Source organism: Mus musculus, chromosome 11 (assembly GCF_000001635.26).
Source record: "Mus musculus strain C57BL/6J chromosome 11, GRCm38.p6 C57BL/6J".
Lineage (NCBI taxonomy): Eukaryota > Metazoa > Chordata > Mammalia > Rodentia > Muridae > Mus > Mus musculus.
Genome location: NC_000077.6, coordinates 108,102,845 through 108,127,437, shown reverse-complemented (window position 1 = coordinate 108,127,437; position 24,593 = coordinate 108,102,845). Strand labels below are relative to the sequence as shown.

At 45.1% G+C, this 24,593-nt stretch overlaps 1 protein-coding gene and 1 long non-coding RNA gene across 2 annotated transcripts in view; one reads left to right on the top strand and one right to left on the bottom strand.

Annotated features, from left to right (window-relative positions):
* Prkca (protein kinase C, alpha) overlaps positions 1 to 24,593 on the top strand; it is a 410,502-nt gene that overhangs the window by 216,451 nt on the left and 169,458 nt on the right. The window lies entirely within an intron of this gene.
* Positions 6,253 to 14,868, bottom strand: Gm51922. Its single transcript, XR_003949785.1, has 3 exons — positions 14,744 to 14,868; positions 7,998 to 8,089; positions 6,253 to 6,547 (listed from the first exon to the last, which is right to left on the bottom strand). It is a non-coding gene; the product is annotated as a predicted gene, 51922 (long non-coding RNA).

Genomic DNA, 24,593 nt, shown 5'->3' with positions numbered 1-24,593 from the left:
TCGTAAAATAATGAATGTCTGGGAAATGTCAGAGGGTGGTGTATGTCTATGGAATTGGAATGGCTTAAATACAGCACAACATAGGACTGATGATAAAGGAAAAAATTAACATTTTCGATTTCAATATAGTTTAAGGTGTATGTTAACTAAAACATTAAGAGAGTCACAAGTAGACTGTGAATGGGAATTGGCCACATCTATGGCAGTGAAAGGCTTGTATCTAGAACGAAAGGCAACATCTACAGCTCATTAGATAATCCGGAAAGGCATGAGTAGCCAGGGCAGGAGAGACTGCTCAGCAGTTAAAGCACTTACCGCTGTTATAGAAGATCCAAGTTCAGCTCTGTGATGGTTTGCATATGCTCGGCCCAGGGAGTGGCTCTACTAGAAGGTGTGGCCCTGTTGGAGTAGGTGTGTCACTGCGGGTGTGGGATTTAAGACCCTCATCCTAGCTGCCTGGAAGTCAGTTTTCTACTAGCAGCCTTCAGATGAAGATGTAGAACCCGTAGCTCTTCCTGCACCACGCCTGCCTGGGTGCTGCCATGCTCCTGCCTAGATAATAATGGACTGAATCTCTGAACCTGTAAGCCAGCCCCGATTAAATGCCCTTTAAGAGTTGCCTTGGTCATGGTGTCTGTTCGCAGCAGTAAAGCCCTAACTAAGGCCAGCTCCAAGCATCCATGTCTAGCAGTTCACAGCTGTGTATAACTCCAGCTCCAGGGGCATCTGACACTGTCTCTGGCCTTCTCAGGGACCTACATTTACACGCTCACACACACTTAAGAGTATTTTTTAAATGTACAGTACATTTGCACTCAACATAGGAGGATCTGTTTAGGAAAGTGCTCAGCCTCAGTCATCAGGAGAAGCTGAGTGAAACCCGGGATAATGGAAGATAATGAACAGCCATCGCAACACTATAGGGTAGGCAGGGACATGCTGGTGGGGTGCAGATGGCTATAACCACCCCAGAGAACAACCGAGCTTGAACTAAAGCTGAATACACCCTAGGACACTCTGGTTTTATGCCTATGCATGCATTCATACACCAAAAGCCATAAACAAGACATCCACCACAGTGTTCTTCATAAGTGGAAGCAGTCCAGATTTTTGCCACAATCAGTACAGATTTCTTGAGTGGCCCTGCCATGAAGTCCACTCAGCACTGAGTGAGGAGCCTGTAACCTGCACTTGGTCTCTCAGAGACGGCGCTGAAGAGAAGAACCCAGGCAAAAGCTGCATGGCATGTACCGTTCCATCCGTATAAAGCACACAAGGAAGCGGAGGCACCTGTGTCACGTGAGATGCGCACACCTTCTCAAGGAGGTTCTGTGGAGGAGGCAAAGGGGGATCCTGGGCTCCTGCCCAAATCTGAGCGTGTTGGGAAACACGGCTGAGGTCGTGCAGTGAGAATGTTTCAGTCTTCACTGTGACTCTGTGCACAGGAAGCAGAGAGGTCATGTACCAAACGAAGGGCACCAGTTCATTTCAGAATGTCTTCCAGTCCCAGGCTACTGTGCAGTGTGTGAGGGGTGCCATGAAGTGTTAGTGAGAAGCAGAGAGATGCTGAGCAGTAGATGGAAAGACTGAGAATGCTCACCACTTGTCTGTGCTATGGAATGCTGTTAGCTCTCCCAGGGGGCGGGGGGACTCCCTGCTGCTCCTTACCAGCGCTGGCAGTTTTCCTATTAAAATTATATGTAACGCCTCGATGTTACTACTGTTGCTGTTACTGTATTCATCTGGAGCTGCAGATTTAGATAGCTGTAAATGTCTCAACCCGAACTGTAGGAATTAAATTTCCATTAGTGGATCCTCAGCATAATCCGATGAGGTATAGTCTGAGCATGAACTCAAGAGCCCTGGGTTCCAGGTTCACCTCCCAGTCCTGACCTGAAGCAAGCTATTTGACCATATTTCTGCAGTGTCTTACCCACCTAAAACATAGGAGCAGTGCAGCTATGGAGACCACACCCCCATCTTTAAGACTGCTGGAGACATAAACCAAGATCATACCTGCGAACATGCTTATGGAGCAATAGATCTATTATGCAAACCCCACCTTCCAATGAGTGCCAGCAATGTTTGCATGGGCTTCCTAAGTTGTTTCCTCCTCCTCCTCCTCCTTCTCCTCCTCTTCCTCCTCCTCTTCCTCCTCCTCTCTTTCTCCTCCTCTTCCTCCTCTTCTTCTTTCTCTTCCTCCTCCTCCTCCTCCTCCTCTTCCTCCTCTTCTTCTTTCTCTTCCTCCTCCTCCTTCTTCTTCCTCTTCTTTTTCTCCTTCTCCTCCTCTTTCTCCTCCTCCTCCTGGATGCACTGAGTTTTCTAGATCCTAATCCCTGTTCTCTGGGGAATTGCATGCACTTATGTTTGCAGGTTCAAATAAGCACCTGATCTCACTGAATACACAGGAGCTAGCTCAGGAGATAATAAGTGCAGCTCTTTATTCACACTTCAACTGTCCATACAGATATGTTTAGATTTAACGATTCACCTGTTCACACGCGTAACTGGCCAGGTCTGGAATATGTCTGCTAGGGCTAAATCACTTCAACTCCAGCCATCACTAATGTCTCGAAGACTGTCCGTGATGGAATTTGGAACCTTTTAGCCAAATTAATTGGTCAGAAGAAATCTATCTAACAGAGGGAGAGGGGGGGAAATCCATGTTTTAATCAACTTCAATTTAATTGAACAACCTTCCAAATGAATTCTTTAGACATTGTTTTTCTCAGAAAATAGACTATCAATCTAAGCCACAGGTTCCAAAACTTTCACTTAGCAGCAGACGTATATTTTTGCAAATGAAACCTTCCACTGAACATAAACGTATACAGCAGCTCTGAGGAGGGCCAGTTGCACAGTTTTGAAGTAGAGATGAGAGTTGTGGAGTCTCCAACTCAAGGGTCGAGTATCTTACAACTGGAAACGTAAAGGGGTGGAGTCACTATTAGCCCATTTTGGGGACATTCTGTGTAGGTACTGTGCCCTGTCCTATTCTGTTCTCAACCTCACTCTGCACACCTGGTGTGCTGTGGGTCCAATGACCTGTCAGAGATGGGGTGGATCATTTGTCTGTGGCTTCAATATCCCCAGGGCCCCAAGATTCTGAAACTGATGGTCAGTCCATCTTACGCTTTCCTGAGCGAATACTGTGTTTTGAAAGGCTGTGAAAAATGATATCAATAACTGCAAAAAAAAAAATACCCAGAGTGAGCCAGCTTTCTCAAAATATTTCAGTTATAGATTCCAGCTAGCTACCTTTAAGCCCTTACCCATGGAAAACTTCCTGAAACTTTTTTTTACTCAAATATTCTAAAATGTTATGAAATATTCTTGCTTGCTTTCTCTCCTCCTCCTCCCTCTCCCCCTCCCCCTCCTCCTCCTCCTCTTCCTCCTCTTCCCCTTTTCCTCCTCCTCCTTCTTCCTTTCCTCCTCCCTCTCCTCCATGATAGAAAATATGAGATCATCGTCTTACCCTCTCCCAGTAAATTTCAATGAAAAATGAAGAAGCAAGCAATAGGAGACTAGAGCAGACCTTGCTGGCAGGCCTCAGCAGCCTATTCCACCTTTGCCTTTCTGAAAGCACTTACATAGCTGCTGGCCCCAGAGCTGGTGAGAGTACACACAGGCTTCTGCCACTGACATAGCTGCGTTCTTTCTGCAGAGGAAGCCTTTTAAGGTTATCGTTTTAGGACCTCTAGAGAAACTCTTTGTTCGTGGGTCAAGCCAATAAGATAACTCTGAAAAGGAAGAAAGTGTAGCTAAACAAACCAAAGCAGATTGCTCTCGGGACCAGGTTTGTTGGTCATTGGCCCACAGGAGGCCCTGCCATCCACAGCCAAACGCATGCTTTGGAAACATCCACCATTCTACCTTGAGAACAAAGACAGAATGGCAAAGGGGGAGGGTCCCTGAATAATTTGACCTCGTATGCTGTGGTTGTACTACAAGCAACAAAGACATACAGGGCTGCTTGGAAACCTCTTGAGTTTGAAAGACACCCCAAGGCCAGAGCCCAACCTCATTAATTTCTTTTAGGATAAAAACAGAAAAGCAAGATTTATAGCCATCCCAGCCCCAAACCCTACATGAGTTGGAAATATACTTACTAAAAAAAAATAATGAATATACTTCCTGACTGTGGCTTGCAAAATGTAACAAACATGATATTTTTCCTAGATTTGATGTTTCCCTATTGTTTATAGGGAACTAACTCTTGTTACCCACGCATTACTTCCAAGGTAATACTTATCCACTTGCCAGAATATACCCTAAGCTCACAAAAATATTCCATCTTTTCAAAAGATGAAATACGACTTGTAAATAAACTTCTAGAAAAAAAAATGGCTTCAGAGGTAATAAAGAAACCAGAGTGAAACAAGATCCTAGTTATTAAATCGTGGAATCTCAGCACGCAGGCCTGGTAAGGAAGCTGAAAATGCCAATCTTAGTCTCCCTTTTCGTCTTACTTTTGCTGTGGGACTTTTGGAAACAAATTTGGTTACATGTATCAATCGGTCTTACTGTTTGCAACTTTCACCTAGGGGCTTCACTTCTGTTTGTATTTGCCTAAAGAAATAGTCTGCTTTTAAGAGCTGCTAGTTTTGAAACGTTCCTGTCAGGGAAGCGGTGTGTTAGCCAGTTTCTCGTTGCTTTGATGAAATACCAGAGGAAGCGATTTAAGTACGGAAGGTTTATTCTGGCCCACTGTTTTAGGGTGTGTGGCTCTGTTGTTTCTGGCTTTGGTGAGGTAAGGGCATACGGCCAAGGAGATCACTGACCCCATAGTAGCCAAGAAGCAGAGAAGAATGACAGTCAGGAGCCATGGCTAGTAAATACCCTTCAACGTCACAGCCCCACCCACCCCCTCCTCCAACCCTGGGTAACCCTCCATAGAACCTACCTGATCTTAGTAGTCTGTTACAGTTTGGACTCTATTGGTTGATGAGATCAGAGCCCGGGTAATCCAATCATCTCTGGAAGAGCCCTCACACATACCCAGAGGTGTGCCGTCCTGACGTTCTAGGTGTCTCTCAATTCAATCACAGTGATGGCGAGCGTAAGCCGCACAAGCCATGCAGGTCGTTCGAGCTGTCGCTGACTTACTTGAGTCCCAACACTTACCAACGGAGACTAGAGCAACCAACTCAGCCCCTAAGTCTTTGTGTCAATGTTTTTACCTGGGGATGGCAGTGACTTCTGCTTCCTGGTGTTCCTGTGGAGAGTAAAATGAAGTTCTAGTACCCATTGTACTTATCACACTGTCCGGCTTATGGAAAATACTCTTTATATGTCTGTTGCTACCTGAAGCATGGCTGTGAGGAAGGACACTGTAGTGGTTTGAATGTGCTTGGCCCAGGAAGTAGCACTATTAGGAGGTGTGTACCCTTGTTGGAGTAGGTTTGGCCTTGTGGGATGAAGTGTGTCACTGTGGGGTGGGGGGTGGGGGGCAATGAGACCCTCCTCCTAACCATGGGGGATCCAGTCTTCTAGCAACCTTCAGATGAAGATGTAGAACTCTCAGCTCCTCCTGCACCATGCCTGCCTGGATGCTGCCATGCTCCTGCCTTGATGATATGATAATGGACTGAACCTCTCAACCTGTAAGACAGCCCCAGTTAAATGTTGTCCTTATAAGAGTTGCCTTGGTCATGGTGTCTGTTCACAGGGGTAAAACCCTAACTAAGACAGACAGTGTCTGGATAGAGTAAGTGAGCAACCTGTTTGTGCTCTTACTTATGCTAATGTTAGCACTTCGTGTTTAGAAACAATGACCAACCAGTAATTGAAAGAAAGGCAAAATACCAAGGGTGGGTTCCAGTGGTGACCATGAGTGCTGTGCCTTAGTGTGGACCAGCTGGCCACAAACTGTGCTAAACAGAAGCAACCAAATCCTAAGTGCATATTCATGCTAGCTGGAGGAGGATCTCTATAGAGCTAGGCTAGGAAGATGCAGATGTCCCAGTGGTAGTGGCTTCTATGGTGGATAACAACACAGAAGCGTTGTTCTAATCTCACAAAATCAGTCAGGCACATGACCCATAAGCTTGTACTGTAGCTATGCCAAGATCAAGAAAGGACTGCATTATTCAGGACCCGTCTACAATTTGCAATAAGTGACTTTTGAAGTTCATATCCCAGGATTCCTTACTTTGGCATCGGATTTGCTTCCTACTGGTTTTTCCGTGCTGAAACATCATTTCTGCTGTTCCCAAACAAGAGAAATTTGACACCTTTGTACAGCTTGACCAGGCTTGAAATTGCATTTTATTTGATTGCTCAGCTAGTCAGATAAATGATCAGATTCAGACCTTGGCAGGGAACACCCACAGGGCTGGCCATCCCCCTCCTTGTGCTTCCTGAGAAAGAAGCCTTCATGACATCATGTACGAAAGGCTCACAAAAAACGAAGTTGTTTTCTTCCTGGAAGAAGGCAATGCATCTCCCATCTCAGCGTTCTTCATTCATAGGATTAAAGGTTGATAGAACAAACAAGCCATTGGGTTTGAAGCATTCTGCAGGGTGTGGTCAGTCTTCCCCCTGAATTCTGGAAGACAGGTTTATGACATGACTCACTCACAGTTAACAAGCTGTGAGTTCCAGCTACCTTTGGCACGGGAGAACAGACTTCTAGAAAAGAATAGAAATAGGTGAGGGGTCAGAGATCAAAAAACCAGGCCATGCATTGTGGACAGGCAGGCAAGCCTCACGTCTGCCTCCTGGAACAGATGGGAACAGGTATCCTCATCCATACCTGTGATTGTGACAGTGTTGTCCTAGCTGGCCACCTGTCACAGAGCCTGTGACATTCCTCTACACCGCAGATCATGTTCAGGCCTGGAGCTTCTGTTTCAGACCCACTGGGTAGCTTCTGAGATGACTGCCCTATGAAGCAGCCATAGACACCCTCAGCAGCCCCAGCCCTAGCTCCTCATCTCCATCGGCCTTCTGGCATGGGTTCTGGCCTCTGGAAAGGCTCATTCTGTACAGGCTGCTACTTCTAAGCTGCATTGTTACAGTGTGCACAGCCTATAGTACGTGGTTGGGTCTGTCCTGCCGTGATGCCAGAAGACTATCTTCATCGAAGGGCAGCGCTGTCCTTGTGGCATGTGCAGATTGAGAGGGAAGACACATGACACAGGTCATCACAGCCATAATCACGTAATTAAGTTTTGTGACAAGACCTGGGTGGTGCCTGGAGAGGCACAGACCTGGGTAGGATGGCCCTTCTGCACGTACTGCGTGTGGTTACATTTAAGCTGAAACCTAAGTAGGAAATCCGAGAAAGAGCTCAGGGACAGACCTTTCCATGGCCAGGTAGCAAAACAGAAAAAAAGCACAAAGGTAAAAAATGGAGATGGTAGCAGGAACAGGTGGTAGTCAGAGCCTGCACCTGCTGCAGGTGGTGGTGGGCTGAGCCTGCACCTGCTGCAGGTGGTGATGGACTGAGCCTGCACCTGCTGCAGGTGGTAGTGGGCTGAGCCTGCACCTGCTGCAGGTGGTGGTGGGCCAAGCCTACACCTGCTGCAGGTTCTTTCCAACCACACGAACTCATCAGTCCTTCTGAACCCTGCAGGATAAGCACCTCCCCATCCTCACACTAGACACGTGTGCTTAGCAACATGGAGAGGCTAGGTGGTAGGGCAAGATCATGAGAACCATCAGCTGGGTTCTCGCCAATTGGTGGTGAGATCTGAACCCCGGTCACATGGATCCCTAGACCACATTAGGAGCACTACTGAGTCCTTAACTCAGTCAAGCACTTTGTGGCTGGAACCAGTTATGTGAGGCTAAAAGATAGAAGCCAGGTCATAGTGACCACCTAAGCAAGTTAGGGAATGCCATGATCTAATTTGCATTTAAGGGACGCATCTGCTAGCTTGAGAGGACAGTAAGTTCAAGGGGAGATAAAGGGGGCCTGCAAAGAGGGAAGTTACAGTAGATATGACATCATCCATCACCCCTTCCTTTCCTGGCCCTTCCTGTGCATCTTATACCTGGCACCATGTCACCTTCTGTTTGTGGTTCTCTCTCCTTCACTTGAGTTTCTTCAGGATCCAGGGAGACATCATCTAGACCAAAAAGTAGACTAAAGGAACAGAAGAGAAATGTTTACAAAGATAAGAAGTTAGGTACTTTACTGGGTATGTTGGTCATGTGACTGTCACAGAGTAAGCTACCTGTGGCTGATATCTCAAACAGAGTAATACTCAGATAGTACTAGGGGTCTATTATTAAATTTTCCATTTGCTTAATATCCTGAGTGACCAAGATTATTCCCCAGCTCGACATTCTTAATGAGTCAAGAGGTCACTAGCTGGTGTAACAGCATTCCTGCTCCATCTAAGAGACCCTGGGAGTCTGCAGCTGATGGAAGCCAGAGCCCTGTTTGGGATGGAGGATGGCTGCCTCTCTTGGCTGTGCTCATGGCCTGTAGTGCCCTCATGGCCCAACATGAGAACACAAAGCAACATTTTGGCTCAGGCCTCTGAGTTCCAAGCATTCTTAGCATCCCAGACATCTAAAAACAAGCATCTTTGCTTCCACATGGCCAGGTCTCAGAGAGGTGCCCATTTCTTAGCACTCTGCACTGTCATTGAAACACGCATATTTCATAGAATGTACGGTATCATTAGCATGCCATCAGATGGGTTCTCAACAACTGAAAGGACATGCTTGGTTCAAAACACAGAACAGGGTTTGGGGTGGGGGCGGATCAATGGGAAAAGTGCTTGCTGTGCAGCCATGGGGACCTGAATTTGAGTCCTCAGAAGACACATAAAGTTGAGCATGGGAGCACACATCTGTCATCCTGGTGTTCGTATGGAGAGATGGGAGGCAGAGATAGGAGAATCCCTGGGAGCTTGTGGGACCACTAACCTGGTTTACACAGTAGGGAACAACAGAGAGGCCCTGTGTCAACCAAGATAGAAGATTAGGACTGACGCCATGATTCTCTTATTTCAACATGCATGCCATGGTCATGCACATGACCAAATATACACGCATCTCATATCCATCCCCACCCACCACACACAAACCAACACTCCATCCCAACCTCTTGGCATTCCTTTGTTGAGTGTTCTACCTCAGGAAGGTAATACATTTCGTCATAGTGCTAGGAATTGGCTCTGCACATGCTAGACACATCTTCTTGCACTGAGCTACAGCCCTAGTCCCACGGTGGTAGCATAGCCTGGGTTAGTGTTGTCTGGCTCGGATCTTTCTACCGGTGAAGTCATCATTGAATAGAGATGGTGTAGGTGAAATTCATTTTTTCAGCCCCCCATGCCCCACCCCATACTCGCTCGATGGCCTGTTCCTAGGCAGAGCAGAAATGAGATGAGCGGAAAGGCTTTCACTAAAAGAACGCAGTCCATCAAGAATTGCATGTGCGGTGGTCTTTGTAATTTGCCCCATTAACATGTTGCTACCTTGATGATTCTTCCTCATCAGAGAAAGAATGTCTCTCCTCTTCTCCTAAGTAACTTTTCTAGCTCAGTGGCCTGTGAGCTTTTCCTCATAGTAGACACTTTGGCTTTGCATACCATATGGTCTCTGTCGCAGCCACTTCGCTCTCTCGGGTGCAAAGCCAATCCCAGACGGTATGTTCTGAGGGAGCGTGGCTATAGTCCAGAAAACTGATTTATGGACCTAAACCATGAAGTCCACAGGACTACCATGTTTCACAAAACGCCATCCTAACTTTTAACATTTCAATCATATCTGAGAAAGAAATCCTTCTAAAGCTTTAAACCACTTGACACTCTCAGGGAGATCAGGTAACATTTTCCTAGGAAACATGGTCTTCACTAAACATCAAAACTCGGACCTGGCCACTTGCTGTGTGTTCTTGGGCCGGTTGCCTCTTGGCTGGGCATCTCTTTCATGTCCTGTGGAGTGGAGATAAAGATCTTCAGATGGTCTCTCCAGGACAGCTGCTCTGGGATGCTCCTAGGAAACCTCTAGTCTAGCCTGTCATGGAGTGTCATGACAGGTCTGTGCTGGGGCTCTGTCACTTGTTAATGGTTTTGGAAATTCCCCTTTATCGTGATGTCCCCTCTACAGAGCTGCATTATGCCCCCAACACCTGCCGGCTCTTCTCTAGATTTTCTTTCTCCTCTGCTCAAAGAAATGTCCTTAGACTTTCTGGACCAAGGTGGGAATTCTATTCCTACATTAAACCCCTCAGAGCTCCAAGACATTTATATTTGTCTAGATTCAAATAATCTCCCTTTGCTCTCATGAACACCAGGCCAGGAGTCATAACTTCACCTCACCTACCTTAACATCAGCTCTCAGCTCTACCACCAGCATTCGTGGGCTGCCATGAATCAGCGGATTGGCTTATTAACATTACCTATACAAGGACTGGAAAGATGGCTCAGTTGTTAAGAGCACTAGCTGCTCTTGAGACGGACCTGGGTTCAATTCCTAACACCTACATGGTATCCACAACCATCTGTAACTCCAGTTCCAAGGGATGTTATGGCCCCTTCTGACTTCCACGGGTACATACCTGGTATACAGACATACACACAGGCAAATCATTCATACACATAAGATAGAAATAAACTTTAAAAACTTAAAAGAAATAAACTCTATGCATAGGAGAAGGCTACGTCAGCTCTGATGGCCGGCTAGGCCATTTTCTGGTTCATATGCAGCTAGAGACAGGAGCTCCAGGGGGGTACTGGTTAGTTCATATTGTTGTTCCACCTATAGGATTGCAGATCCCTTTAGCTCCTTGGGTACTTTCTCTAGCTCCTCCATTGGGGGCCCTGTGGTCCATCCAATTGCTGAGAGTTTTAAGTAAACTAATACATTAGAATCTTGCACCCAGTCCAAGCAGAGAAAAAGTGCTGTGTCATTGTCTGCTGCTGTTCTTTTTGTTGTTGTTGTTTTTCTCAGTAAACACGTTGCGGCTGGGATCTGGGGCTTGGTAAAGATGCTTGAGGTTTCAGTGTGTGCAGAGATCTGGGTTATTCTGAGAAGTTACACATCCTTGATGTACTTTTAGATGGGAAGATCTCAGGACAAGACTGCACGATGTGATGCTAGTGTGTGGTTTCTCTCTGTTTTGTTTTTAATAGCTCCAGACAGCTCATCCGGAACTAGCCAATGTTCATAAACTCACAAAGGTTCTATAATGCAGGGGTTAAAAACATGGCTAAGTTAGAAGTGCTAAAGTCACAGTTAATAGCTATCTCTCATTGTTGAAGGAGTGTTGTCTCGGCTTCACGTCTTGGACAGAAATCAAATAACTCCTGGTTTAATGTTTAGCTGAGTGAGCCCAAGTTTTGAAAAGTGTCACTTTTCTCGATTAGGAGCAGAGAAAATTTACTTGAAGAAATAATGTTTAAAAGTGAATAATAATTCAGCAAGGATGGTGGGGTCATGTGTGATAAGAATGCTCTTAAAAAAATATATATGGTTTTGGGGCCGGAGAGATGGCTCAGTGGTTAAGAGCTCTGACTGTTCTTCTGAAGGTCGTGAGTTCAAACCCCAGCAACCACATGATGGCTCACAACCATCCGTAATGAGATCTGATGCCCTCTTCAGGGGTGTCTGAAGACAGCTACAGTGTACTTACATATAATAAATAAATAGATCTTTAAAAAATATGGTTTTGCCTCTTATGAAAGGAAGAGGGAATGCCTTAAGCTATTATAATGTCTTGCCAATTTAAATTATCTTCACTGTGAAGCTAAGGTTCTCAACCATGCCCTGACCCACCCCACCCCGAGTGCTGTGACTGGAGGGTGCCGCCCTGCATACCAGGTTTTTATGGTGGTTCTGGGTCTTCGTCTTTTAGTCAGAGTCATCCCTGTGGCCTGTGATCACTTTCCTCGGAATTTTGATGCCAGTGTGTAGAACCCACCTGTCAGTGGGCTACAGAACTTCTAACATCTCTGGAGGAAGAGCTTTCAGGACTCTTCCAGTTTCTGGTAGCTCCATGTTCCTTGGTCATGGCAACATCATTCCACTCTCTGCTTCCATCTTCCCCCACATCGTCCCCATCTGCTGACTGCCCCTCTTCTCTAGGGGACTAGCCATTGGCCTTAGAACCTGAAGCCAGGGTGAGTGGTCTTACATTACTATTCAGTTATGTCTGCAAAGGCCTTTGTCCCATGGAAGTTGCAAACCCAGCTACCAAGTGCCTTATATTTCAGAGACTACGTTTTGCCTGTAAGCTTCGCAGATGTTTTAGCCGACACAGCAGCTATCCAGACCCTCACCAAACCCCAAGTCCTGGCAGGCTGGGCAGAGAAGAGCTGCAGAGGGAAAGCTGGCTTCTCCAGTTTGCAGGCAGCTCCCCTGCTCTGATGCCCATGACCTTGAGGCTTTTCTCAAACTGTGGCTCCTCTAGAACTTCTGTCCCTCTGGGTCATGAACAGAATGTGGGACACTCTGAGAGCAGGGTGCCCAGCTCACAGCAGGACCTCATCACATGTGGCTCAACCTGAACTCCGGTCACTCTCCACCCCAGCATGAAAGGTCTTACCCAGAAGCTATGGCATTTGATAACTCGCAGCCCTGTTTGGTGACTCCAGACCAACGTGAGTCGGCCTTTCTGGATGGCATTTGCTGGCTGAATGCATGCGACTTGATATAAAGAATTTCTCGGTGCCTGACTCAGCAAAGGGACACTGTGGACCATTGCTGTTATATCTTGTTTATCTGACCAGTAGAGGTCAGACCTTAAGAAGACCTCTAAACCTACCCTGGGGTCAGCTGTGACAATAGCTACCCCTTCCCATTTACATTGTATCACCTAGCGCAACTCAAACAAATATGATTTGCTTTTAAAAAAAAAATCTGGATATTCAGGTAATGAGCAGGATAAGCATGATTTGCCACCCCCAAAAATGTGTGTGTGTGTGTGTGTGTGTGTGTGTGTGTGTGTATGTGTGTGAACCAGCCACACTGTAGCAAACAGAGCGCATTGTGCACAAGGGAGCACCTCCATCCTTGCTTGGGTCAGGTGCTGTTTTCTTTCACAGTTTAAAAGAAGCTGGTCTGGCCTTGGCCAGTGAGAGCTTGGGCCCTTAGTGGCAGATACAGAGGTCACTGTGATGCTGAGTGACAGAACAGTCTCTTTGAGGCCATAGAAACTTTCAGGAAGTTCTTCGTAGCTTGCTCCCCAGAGGATTTGTGGTTTGCTACTGTCTGAAGCCAGGGAGTCCCCTCTGGTAAACTCTATGTTATGCTCCTGTCCTCTATAGTAATTATCAGGTGCGCATCATTATAGTGAACAGTAACCAAATATCCATAGCAGACCAGGCTCCGCTGACAGGTGTGTGTGTGTGTGTGTGTGTGTGTGTGTGTGTGTGAAACACTGCCCCAGGAGAACCTGGGCTCACATGCAGATCCAGGTGAGGGATGCCCATCCTGTTGTTGCCATTAAGAATGGCTTTTGTGATTCTGTCAGCCATGGCAGCTGAGGCATGGCTTTAGATCTGGGCCAGGCTGGAATAGCAATGGAACAAGCTCTTGGGGTGAAGTTGTAGAATGTCATGGCTAGGATCCCTGTCAATGCTGAGTTTGCTTTCTTCCCACATTCCCACAAATCCATGCATGTGTGTGTAGGTGACTTACTTACCCACCCCCACCCCATATTCCTTACCTTCCTGCTGGAGTAACCACTTTCTGAACCTGACTGTGTCCTTAGATGCTTTCTTCATATGTGTGGGGTTTTCAGCCTTCTGTTACCATCTCGCTGTGCTGTGTTTCACTTTGTGTTACTTGTATCACATTCTACAAAATTTTTGTTAGCTTTTTTTCTCTCAATGTTTTGAATATAAACTGTATCCAGCTTTGGCTCCCATCTATTTCATTCAACATCCTGGGTCTATGACAATCACCTATCCGTTTCCCTGTTGGTGGGTAGCTACATGGTATCCACATTTGTGCTTCTTTAAACTGGTGATGCTGAATTCTGTACTTTTGTTTACCTTGAACACATATTAGGATTTACCAAAATCGAGAACAGATTTAGGAAAGGAGTTGCCTGTCATAATAAGGTATAAGGTGGGCAGTCTTTTCTTTCTGTGATGACTATTCTTGGTTGTCAACTTGACTACATCCAGAATAACTGAAATTCAAAAATGGAGGGCACACCAATGAAGGCTTTTGTTTTGTTTTCTGTTTTGTTTTGTTTTGGTTTTCTTCATAACTTGAAATAGGAAGATCCACTTCTAATCTGTATCTTGAGGCAAGAAGACACACCTTTAATTTGGGCCACACCTCCTGCTAGAAGCCTGGATAAGGATGTGGAAGCAGGAAGCTTCTGGCTTCTGCTCTTGGCCTGTTTGCCCTTGCCTTGCTAGCACATCCATTCCTTCACTGGCATTAGAGGCTACTTCTTCAGGAATCCAGTATCTGCTGAACCAGCTGAGACATTCCGCCTTGTGGACTGCTGTATCCTTGGACTTCCCCTGTGTGTGTGTGTGTGTGTGTGTGTGTGTGTGTGTGTGTGTGTTTGAGAGAGAGAGGGAGAGAGAGAGAGAGAGAGAGAGAGAGAGAAGGAGAGAGATTGATTTTATAAGTCCTGCTACACTAGAGAACCCTGGCTGTGCTAATACAGCCACTGTGTTTGCCCCAACACAGGAAAGACCAGTTTACCCTCCACCACAATGTGTGAGGATCTGTCTGCTTGTCACATCCCCACCAGTCAAAGCTTTGATCAGAATGACCAAATCGAAGGTTTCAACCTGACTTCTGTGAAATCCCAGGCACTTACCTCCCTGGGATGCCCTGAAGGCAAAGCAGCTCCTCCAATGTTCAGCGCTGCTGTTTCCGGGGCTGTTTTTGTCATTGGCATAGCCTCCTACTCCACCTCCTCTTGTGAGCACAAGGGAGAGGTGGCCTTCTCTTCCTAGGAATCTGTTACCTTTACTGCTGTTCTTTTCTGTTGGCCTCCTTTTTTTTTTTTTTTTTTTTTTTTTTTTTTTTTTTTTTTTTTTTTTTTTTTTTTTTTTTTTTTTTAATTTTTAATTAATTAAATTTCCAAAAGTCCCCCCCATACCCACCCACCCCCACTCCCCTACCCGCCCACTCCCCCTTTTTGGCCCTGGCGTTCCCCTGTTCTGGGGCATATAAAGTTTGTGTGTCCAATGGGCCTCTCTTTCCAGTGATGGCCGACTAGGTCATCTTTTGATACATATGCAGCTAGAGTCAAGAGCTCCGGGGTACTGGTTAGTTCATAATGTTGATCCACCTATAGGGTTGCAGATCCCTTTAGCTCCTTGGGTACTTTCTCTAGCTCCTCCATTGGGAGCCCTGTGATCCGTCCATTAGCTGACTGTGGGCATCCACTTCTGTGTTTGCTAGGCCCCGGCATAGTCTCACAAGAGACAGCTACATCTGGGTCCTTTCGATAAAATCTTGCTAGTGTATGCAATGGTGTCAGCGTTTGGATGCTGATTATGGGGTGGATCCCTGGATAAGGCAGTCTCTACATGGTCCACCCTTTAATCTCAGCTCCAAACTTTGTCTCTGTAACTCCTTCCAAGGGTGTTTTGTTCCCACTTCTAAGGAGGGGCATAGTGTCTACACTTCAGTCTTCATTTTTCTTGAGTTTCATGTGTTTAGGAAATTGTATCTTATATCTTGGGTATCCTAGGTTTTGGGCTAATATCCACTTATCAGTGAGTACATATTGTGTGAGTTCCTTTGTGAATGTGTTACCTCACTCAGGATGATGCCCTCCAGGTCCATCCATTTGGCTAGGAATTTCATAAATTCATTCTTTTTAATAGCTGAGTAGTACTCCATTGTGTAGATGTACCACATTTTCTGTATCCATTCCTCTGTTGAGGGGCATCTGGGTTCTTTCCAGCTTCTGGCTATTATAAATAATGCTGCTATGAACATAGTGGAGCATGTGTCCTTCTTACCAGTTGGGGCATCTTCTGGATATATGCCCAAGAGAGGTATTGCTGGATCCTCCGGTAGTACTATGTCCAATTTTCTGAGGAACCGCCAGACGGATTTCCAGAGTGGTTGTACAAGCCTGCAATCCCACCAACAATGGAGGAGTGTTCCTCTTTCTCCACATCCACGCCAGCATCTGCTGTCACCTGAATTTTTGATCTTAGACATTCTGACTGGTGTGAGGTGGAATCTTAGGGTTGTTTTGATTTGCATTTCCCTGATGATTAAGGATGTTGAACATTTTTTCAGGTGCTTCTCTGCCATTCTGTATTCCTCAGGTGAGAATTCTTTGTTCAGTTCTGAGCCCCATTTTTTAATGGGGTTGTTTGATTTTCTGAAGTCCACCTTCTTGAGTTCTTTATATATGTTGGATATTAGTCCCCTATCTGATTTAGGATAGGTAAAGATCCTTTCCCAATCTGTTGGTGGTCTCTTTGTCTTATTGACGGTGTCTTTTGCCTTGCAGAAACTTTGGAGTTTCATTAGGTCCCATTTGTCAATTCTCGATCTTACAGCACAAGCCATTGCTGTTCTGTTCAGGAATTTTTCCCCTGTGCCCATATCTTCAAGGCTTTTCCCCACTTTCTCCTCTATAAGTTTCAGTGTCTCTGGTTTTATGTGAAGTTCTTTGATCCATTTAGATTTGACCTTAGTACAAGGAGATAAGTATGGATCGATTCGCATTCTTCTACATGATAACAACCAGTTGTGCCAGCACCATTTGTTGAAAATGCTGTCTTTCTTCCACTGGATGGTTTTAGCTCCCTTGTCGAAGATCAAGTGACCATAGGTGTGTGGGTTCATTTCTGGGTCTTCAATTCTATTCCATTGGTCTACTTGTCTGTCTCTATACCAGTACCATGCAGTTTTTACCACAATTGCTCTGTAGTAAAGCTTTAGGTCCGGCATGGTGATTCCACCAGAGGTTCTTTTATCCTTGAGAAGAGTTTTTGCTATCCTAGGTTTTTTGTTATTCCAGATGAATTTGCAAATTGCTCCTTCTAATTCATTGAAGAATTGAGTTGGAATTTTGATGGGGATTGCATTGAATCTGTAGATTGCTTTTGGCAAGATAGCCATTTTTACAATATTGATCCTGCCAATCCATGAGCATGGGAGATCTTTCCATCTTCTGAGATCTTCTTTAATTTCTTTCTTCAGAGACTTGAAGTTTTTATCATACAGATCTTTCACTTCCTTAGTTAGAGTCACGCCGAGATATTTTATATTATTTGTGACTATTGAGAAGGGTGTTGTTTCCCTAATTTCTTTCTCAGCCTGTTTATTCTTTGTGTAGAGAAAGGCCATTGACTTGTTTGAGTTAATTTTATATCCAGCTACTTCACCGAAGCTGTTTATCAGGTTTAGGAGTTCTCTGGTGGAATTTTTAGGGTCACTTATATATACTATCATATCATCTGCAAAAAGTGATATTTTGACTTCCTCTTTTCCAATTTGTATCCCCTTGATCTCCTTTTGTTGTCGAATTGCTCTGGCTAATACTTCAAGTACTATGTTGAAAAGGTAGGGAGAAAGTGGGCAGCCTTGTCTAGTCCCTGATTTTAGTGGGATTGCTTCCAGCTTCTCTCCATTTACTTTGATGTTGGCTACTGGTTTGCTGTAGATTGCTTTTATCATGTTTAGGTATGGGCCTTGAATTCCTGATCTTTCCAGAACTTTTATCATGAATGGGTGTTGGATCTTGTCAAATGCTTTTTCTGCATCCAACGAGATGATCATGTGGTTTTTGTCTTTGAGTTTGTTTATATAGTGGATTACATTGATGGATTTTCGTATATTAAACCATCCCTGCATTCCTGGAATAAAACCTACTTGGTCAGGATGGATGATTGCTTTAATGTGATCTTGGATTCGGTTAGCGAGAATTTTATTGAGGATTTTTGCATCGATATTCATAAGAGAAATTGGTCTGAAGTTCTCTATCTTTGTTGGATCTTTCTGTGGTTTAGGTATCAGAGTAATAGTGGCTTCATAAAATGAGTTGGGTAGAGTACTTTCTACTTCTATCTTGTGAAAAAGTTTGTGCAGAACTGGAATTAGATCTTCTTTGAAGGTCTGATAGAACTCTGCACTAAACCCGTCTGGTCCTGGGCTTTTTTTGGCTGGGAGACTATTTATAACTGCTTCTATTTCTTTAGGGGATATGGGACTGTTTAGAAGGTCAACTTGATCCTGATTCAACTTTGGTACCTGGTATCTGTCCAGAAATTTGTCCATTTCGTCCAGGTTTTCCAGTTTTGTTGAGTATAGCCTTTTGTAGAAGGATCTGATGGTGTTTTGGATTTCTTCAGGATCTGTTGTTATGTCTCCCTTTTCAGTTCTGATTTTGTTAATTAGGATTTTGTCTCTGTGCCCTCTAGTGAGTCTAGCTAAGGGTTTATCTATCTTGTTGATTTTCTCAAAGAACCAACTCCTCGTTTGGTTAATTCTTTGAATAGTTCTTCTTGTTTCCACTTGGTTGATTTCACCCCTGAGTTTGATTATTTCCTGCCGTCTACTCCTCTTGGGTGAATTTGCTTCCTTTTTTTCTAGAGCTTTTAGATGTGTTGTCAAGCTGCTAGTATGTGCTCTCTCCCGTTTCTTCATGGAGGCACTCAGAGCTATGAGTTTCCCTCTTAGAAATGCTTTCATTGTGTCCCAAAGGTTTGGGTACGTTGTGGCTTCATTTTCATTAAACTCTAAAAAGTCTTTAATTTCTTTCTTTATTCCTTCCTTGACCAAGGTATCATTGAGAAGAGTGTTGTTCAGTTTCCACGTGAGTGTTGGCTTTCTGTTATTTTTTTTGTTATTGAAGATCAGCCTTAGTGCATGGTGATCTGATAGGATACATGGGACAATTTCAATATTTTTGAATCTGTTGAGGCCTGTTTTGTGGCCTATTATGTGGTCAATTTTGGAGAAGGTACCATGAGGTGCTGAGAAGAAGGTATATCCTTTTGTTTTAGGATAAAATGTTCTGTAGATATCTGTCAGATCCATTTGTTTCATCACTTCTGTTAGTTTCAGTGTGTCCCTGTTTAGTTTCTGTTTCCATGATCTGTCCATTGGTGAAAGTGGTGTGTTGAAGTCTCCCACTATTATTGTGTGAGGTGCAATGTGTGCTTTGAGCTTTACTAAAGTTTCTTTAATGAATGTGGCTGCCCTTGTATTTGGCGCATAGATATTCAGAATTGAGAGTTCCTCTTGGAGGATTTTACCTTTGATGAGAACAAAGTGCCCCTCCTTGTCTTTTTTGATGACTTTGGGTTGGAAGTCAATCTTATCAGATATTAGGATGGCTACTCCAGCTTGTTTCTTCATACCATTTGCTTGGAAAATTGTTTTCCAGCCTTTTATTCTGAGGTAGTGTCTATCTTTTTCTCTGAGATGTGTCTCCTGTAAACAGCAAAATGTTGGGTCTTGTTTGTGTAGCCAGTTTGTTAGTCTATGTCTTTTTATTGGGGAGTTGAGACCATTGATGTTAAGAGATATTAAGGAAAAGTAATTGTTGCTTCCTGTTATTTTTGTTGTTAAAGTTGGCATTCTGTTCTTGTGGCTGTCTTCTTTTAGGTTTGTTGAGGGATTACCTTCTTGTTTTTTCTAGGGCATTGTTCCCGTTCTTGTATTGGTTTTTTTCTGTTATTACCCTTTGAAGGGCTGGATTCGTGGAGAGATAATGTGAGAATTTGGTTTTGTCGTGGAATACTTTGGTTTCTCCATCTATGGTAATTGAGAGTTTGGCAGGGTATAGTAGCCTGGGCTGGAATTTGTGTTCTTTTAGTGTCTGTATAACATCTGTCCAGGCTCTTCTGGCTTTCATAGTCTCTGGTGAAAAATCTGGTGTAATTCTGATAGGCTTGCCTTTGTATGTTACTTGACCTTTTTCCCTTACCGCTTTTAGTATTCTATCTTTATTTAGTGCATTTGTTGTTCTGATTATTATGTGTCGGGAGGAGTTTCTTTTCTGGTCCAGTCTATTTGGAGTTCTGTAGGCTTCTTGTATGTTCATAGGTATCTCTTTCTTTATATTTGGGAAGTTTTCTTCAATAATTTTGTTGAAGATGTTTGCTGGCCCTTTAAGTTGAAAATCTTCATTCTCATCCACTCCTATTATCCGTAGGTTTGGTCTTCTCATTGTGTCCTGGATTTCCTGGATATTTTGAGTTAGGATCTTTTTGCATTTTCCATTTTCTTTGATTGTTGTGCCGATGTTCTCTATGGAATCTTCTGCACCTGAGATTCTCTCTTCCATCTCTTGTATTCTGTTGCTGATGCTCAAATCTATGGTTCCAGATTTCTTTCCTAGGGTTTCTATCTCCAGTGTTGCCTCACTTTGAGTTTTCTTTATTGTTTCTACTTCCCTTTTTAGGTCTAGTATGGTTTTGTTCATTTCCATCACCTGTTTGTATGTTTTTTCCTCTTTTTCTGTAAGGACTTCTACCTGTTTGATTGTGTTTTCCTGTTTTTCTTTAAGGACTTGTAACTCTTTAGCAGTGTTCTCCTGTATTTCTTTAAGTGATTTATTAAAGTCCTTCTTGATGTCCTCTACCATCATCATGAGATATGCTTTTAAATCTAGGTCTAGGTTTTCGGGTGTGTTGGGGTGCCCTGGACTGGGCGAAGTGGGAGTACTGGGTTCTGATGATGGTGAGTGGTCTTGGTTCCTGTTAGTAGGATTCCTCCGTTTACCTTTCGCCATCTGGTAGTCTCTGGAGTTAGTAGTTATAGTTGACTCTGTTTAGAGATTGTTCTTCTGGTGATTCTGTTACCGTCTCTCAGCAGACCTGGGAGACAGATTCTCTCCTCTGAGTTTCAGTGCTCAGAGCACTCTCTGCTGGCAAGCTCTCTTACAGGGAAGGTGTGCAGATATCTTGTTTTTGGACCTCCTCCTGGTCGAAGAAGAAGGCCCAAAACAGGGCCTCTCTCAGAAGCTGTGTTGCTTTGGCAGTTCCCAGAAGCTGTCAGCTTCTGTGGTGCAGACTCTCACCTGTGCAGACTAAAATCCTAAGTTCCAGGGAGTCCTGGAACCAAGATGGTGACCGCTGCTCCTGAGGCCGAGGCCGTCTCCCGAGCCAGGCGGACACCTGTCCTCTGGTCCGGATGGTGGCCGGTTATCTGCGGCCCGCCCAGGCTGCTGCCTCAGCGGCTCTGTGCTTCTGCCCGTTCCAGAAGCTGTCCGGTTCTCTGGCACACCCTCTAACCTGTTCAGACTAATTTCCTAAATTCTGCTGAGTCCCGGAACCAAGATGGCGACCGCTGCTGCTGAGGCTGAGGTCGCCTCCCAAGCCGGGCGGACACCTGTCCTCTGGTCCGGATGGTGGCCGGTTATCTGCGGCCCGCCCCGGCTGCTGCCTCAGCGGCTCTGTGCTTCCGCCCGTCCCAGAAGCTGTCCGGTTCTCTGGTGCACCCTCTAACCTGTTCAGACTAATTTCCTAGGTCCCGCGGAGTCCCGGAACCCAGATGGCGACCGCTGCTGCTGAGGCTGAGGTCGCCTCCCAAGCCAGGCGGACACCTGTCCTCTGGTCCGGATGGTGGCCGGTTGTCTGCGGCCCGCCCAGGCTGCTGCCTCAGCGGCTCTGTGCTTCTGCCCGTCCCAGAAGCTGTCAGGTTCTCTGGCGCACCCTCTAACCTGTTCAGACTCTCTGTTGGCCTCCTTGAAAGGCGCCACGTATTCCTCTGGGCTGTGACATTTTCATAGGTTTTTGTTTTTGTCTTAAATGAAAGAAAAGTGAGGTCTGGGGAGGAACACACAGAGCAGATCTTTAAGGTCAACCTGCAGAGGTCCATTTGCTCTGCCTCTGGGACCGTGGTGTGGGCAGCTCCTGAGCCCTCCCCCTACCACCCTACCCGACCACTCCCCTCCTGCCAGAGGTCATCAGAATGGGAAAGAAATTTGCTGTCTTAGCGTTTGTCTTGCTTTTCCTTTTTAACCACAGCCTGTAGGGACACACCTCTGTTCTCAGTTCTCTGCTCACTTGTTCATTTGGGACTTTAGGTCAGGAGTTGCCCAATCCAAAGCCACAGGTAGACACAGCTTGCCACCCTGGTTCATTGTATAATTGATCTTTTAAACCATAGAGGATTTAAGAAGTTTATCAACACATGCCAGTACATGGATGGTAAATTCTCTACCCCAATGTCTAGATAAACTTTCATAGTGCAGATGCAAACTTTTCATAATAAGTCTACCTAAGTGTAAGTCTACCTACCAAATATAGATGCTGTTGATATCTGGTCTATACCCCACTGTGATTTTGTAGGGCATCTGTGACTATATGACAGCTATATAATGAGATAACAGTAAATGTTTCAGATTGTACATGCTTTATATACTAAACAACTTAGAAAACATTCTTTGGTAGTAAATGTATTCCTACGGTGTCCTTTTCAATGGCTACATAGTAATCCTTTGTATCTCGAAGGTTTCCAGAGATCCTTTAGCATCAGATATGTTAGGGCTCTATATTTTGCTGTGCTGTAAGAAGCAGTCTCGAAGAGAACATTCTTAGGCACGGATGTTTGTGAATATCCTGAATTTCTTGTAAAATATCCGGGAATTGCTAAATCAAAACTGGCACATAACCTCAGGTTTGTTCCTGTCCTGGGTCATTTTTATCACCAATTTGAGGCAACCTAGAGTCACATTGGAAGAAGGAAACTTATTTGAAGAATTTCTTGATCAAATTAGCCTGTGACAATATCTATGAGAGATTGTCTTAAGTGATGATTCGTGATGTGGGAGAGCCAGCCCCCAGCTCACTGTTGGCTACACTATCCTTAGGCTGGTGGGTCTGGGCTCTATAAAATAAAAAGCTAGCTGAGCGTGTCCCAGAGCCTGAGCCTGTAAGCAGCTTCTCTCCACAGTTCCTCCTTAGACTTCCTGTCCTGACTTCCCTCAGTGACTGATTGTGCCCTGGAAGTGTAAGCCAAAGTAACCCTTTCCTCCCCAGGTTGCTTTTGGTCATGGTGTTTATCACAGCAATAGCAATCGCATAAGGACAATCCCATGTGGTTGTTTAGCATGACCAGGGTAAATCCCATGATTCTTTTGGTTGAGGGACATTCTCTAAGCATCTGTTACTTGCAGGCATGTTTGTGGCTTTTTGATACAGAAATACTTTTGTGATCTCAGAGGCTTATCATCTGGGAGGTCCAAAGAAGCAATTGAGCTAGCGGAATCTGCATGTAAGGCAGCGGCGGCCGGTGTGTGTGTGTGTGTGTGTGTGTGTGTGTGTGTCTTGCGATGATTCCTGTGGGTCCCCTCCCCACACATGACTTTCCCTGACTGGGTGTGCTGTGAGTCACTTTACTGCCTGTGCATCGGTCCCCACTGTCAGGTGGGAATAATAATGGTGCTGGCCCTATCTGCCTGACAGATGTGAGATTCAAGTCTCCTCATAGATGGAAAAGTGGCTTAGGGACCGCAGAGCATTCTTTCAGTGCTGTATAAAGAGACTCGACAATGCTGTCCTGGGGCACATGCAAAGGGCATCTCATGAGGATGCTGTTCCCACCCGAGACTTCCCCTGCTAATCAGGAATGTGGCCAACCACAGATCCCACCCCCTTGCCTGGCACTCATCCTCGGTGGGAGCCAGTGGGGGGGGGGAGCACACCCTCAACTCTCACAAAACCCAGGTTCAAATCCCTGTGAGTGAGCACCATTCTGTAGGACAGTTTCTACCACTGTGCGTCTGGTGATTGTGAAATCCTTGTGGGAAGTCAAAGGAATGAAGCCTTCAAAGTGCTCGGTCCACCACTGGGCGCTAACAGATGCAACGCATAAGCTCTTTACTGTTATCACCATTGTTTTGGTTATTGTTGTTGTGAGCAGATATAGAGAAAAATGTATTCCATCAGCCCTTTGGTGTATTGCAAAGCCACAGTTTATAATAGACTGGGTGTTCGGCCATCTTTCCGGTACTTCCTAAATAGCTCCTTCCTGGTAAAAGTGCCCTGCAGTAGATACTTGGTGACTGACTTTTCTGAGCAAAGTTTACAGAGGACTAATTCACTAGTGTAGAAAATGAACAGACATCCTGCAGATTTGTCTCTCAATTCTTCTTGTGTCTCTAAACATGTACCTGGAAGGAGATGCTATGACATGCTTCAGGTCATATCATGGATCATAGCAGACAGGGCTGGAGCAAGGTAGCCTGACAGGTTGCCAGTCCTGGGTGATTAATAGCAGTTCCAGTCCCTGTGTGCTGTGGATCCAGGCTACCATGTGGTTACATTGTGGTTTGGTTTCTAAACTATCCACCACCAAAGGACAACAGTTCTGTTCACTTAATAAAGATGTATTTGCCTAGAATTCTAGTGTCTGACCCTAGGGTTTCATACGGATAAAGGCTTAGCTGTTGCACTAAAGAAATATCAGCTTGCAGTGGAAGGTTAGAGGGAGATTTGCTGTCTCTGCCATGGCAATCCTGTGTCATATACTTCCTGCAGACATCTGGGAACCCAGACTGTATCTCCATAGATACGCCATCACTTTCAAGGGTGCTGTTTCTGCCTGCATAGTTAGAACAGGATTCTCTATGTCTAGTTGGTAATGGGGAAGAACCATTCACTTCTCCATATTTGAAGTTAGAAGAACAACACCTTTGTGGGTTCACAGCCTATTTGCTCAAATCCAGTAACACAGCTACGTCTGAC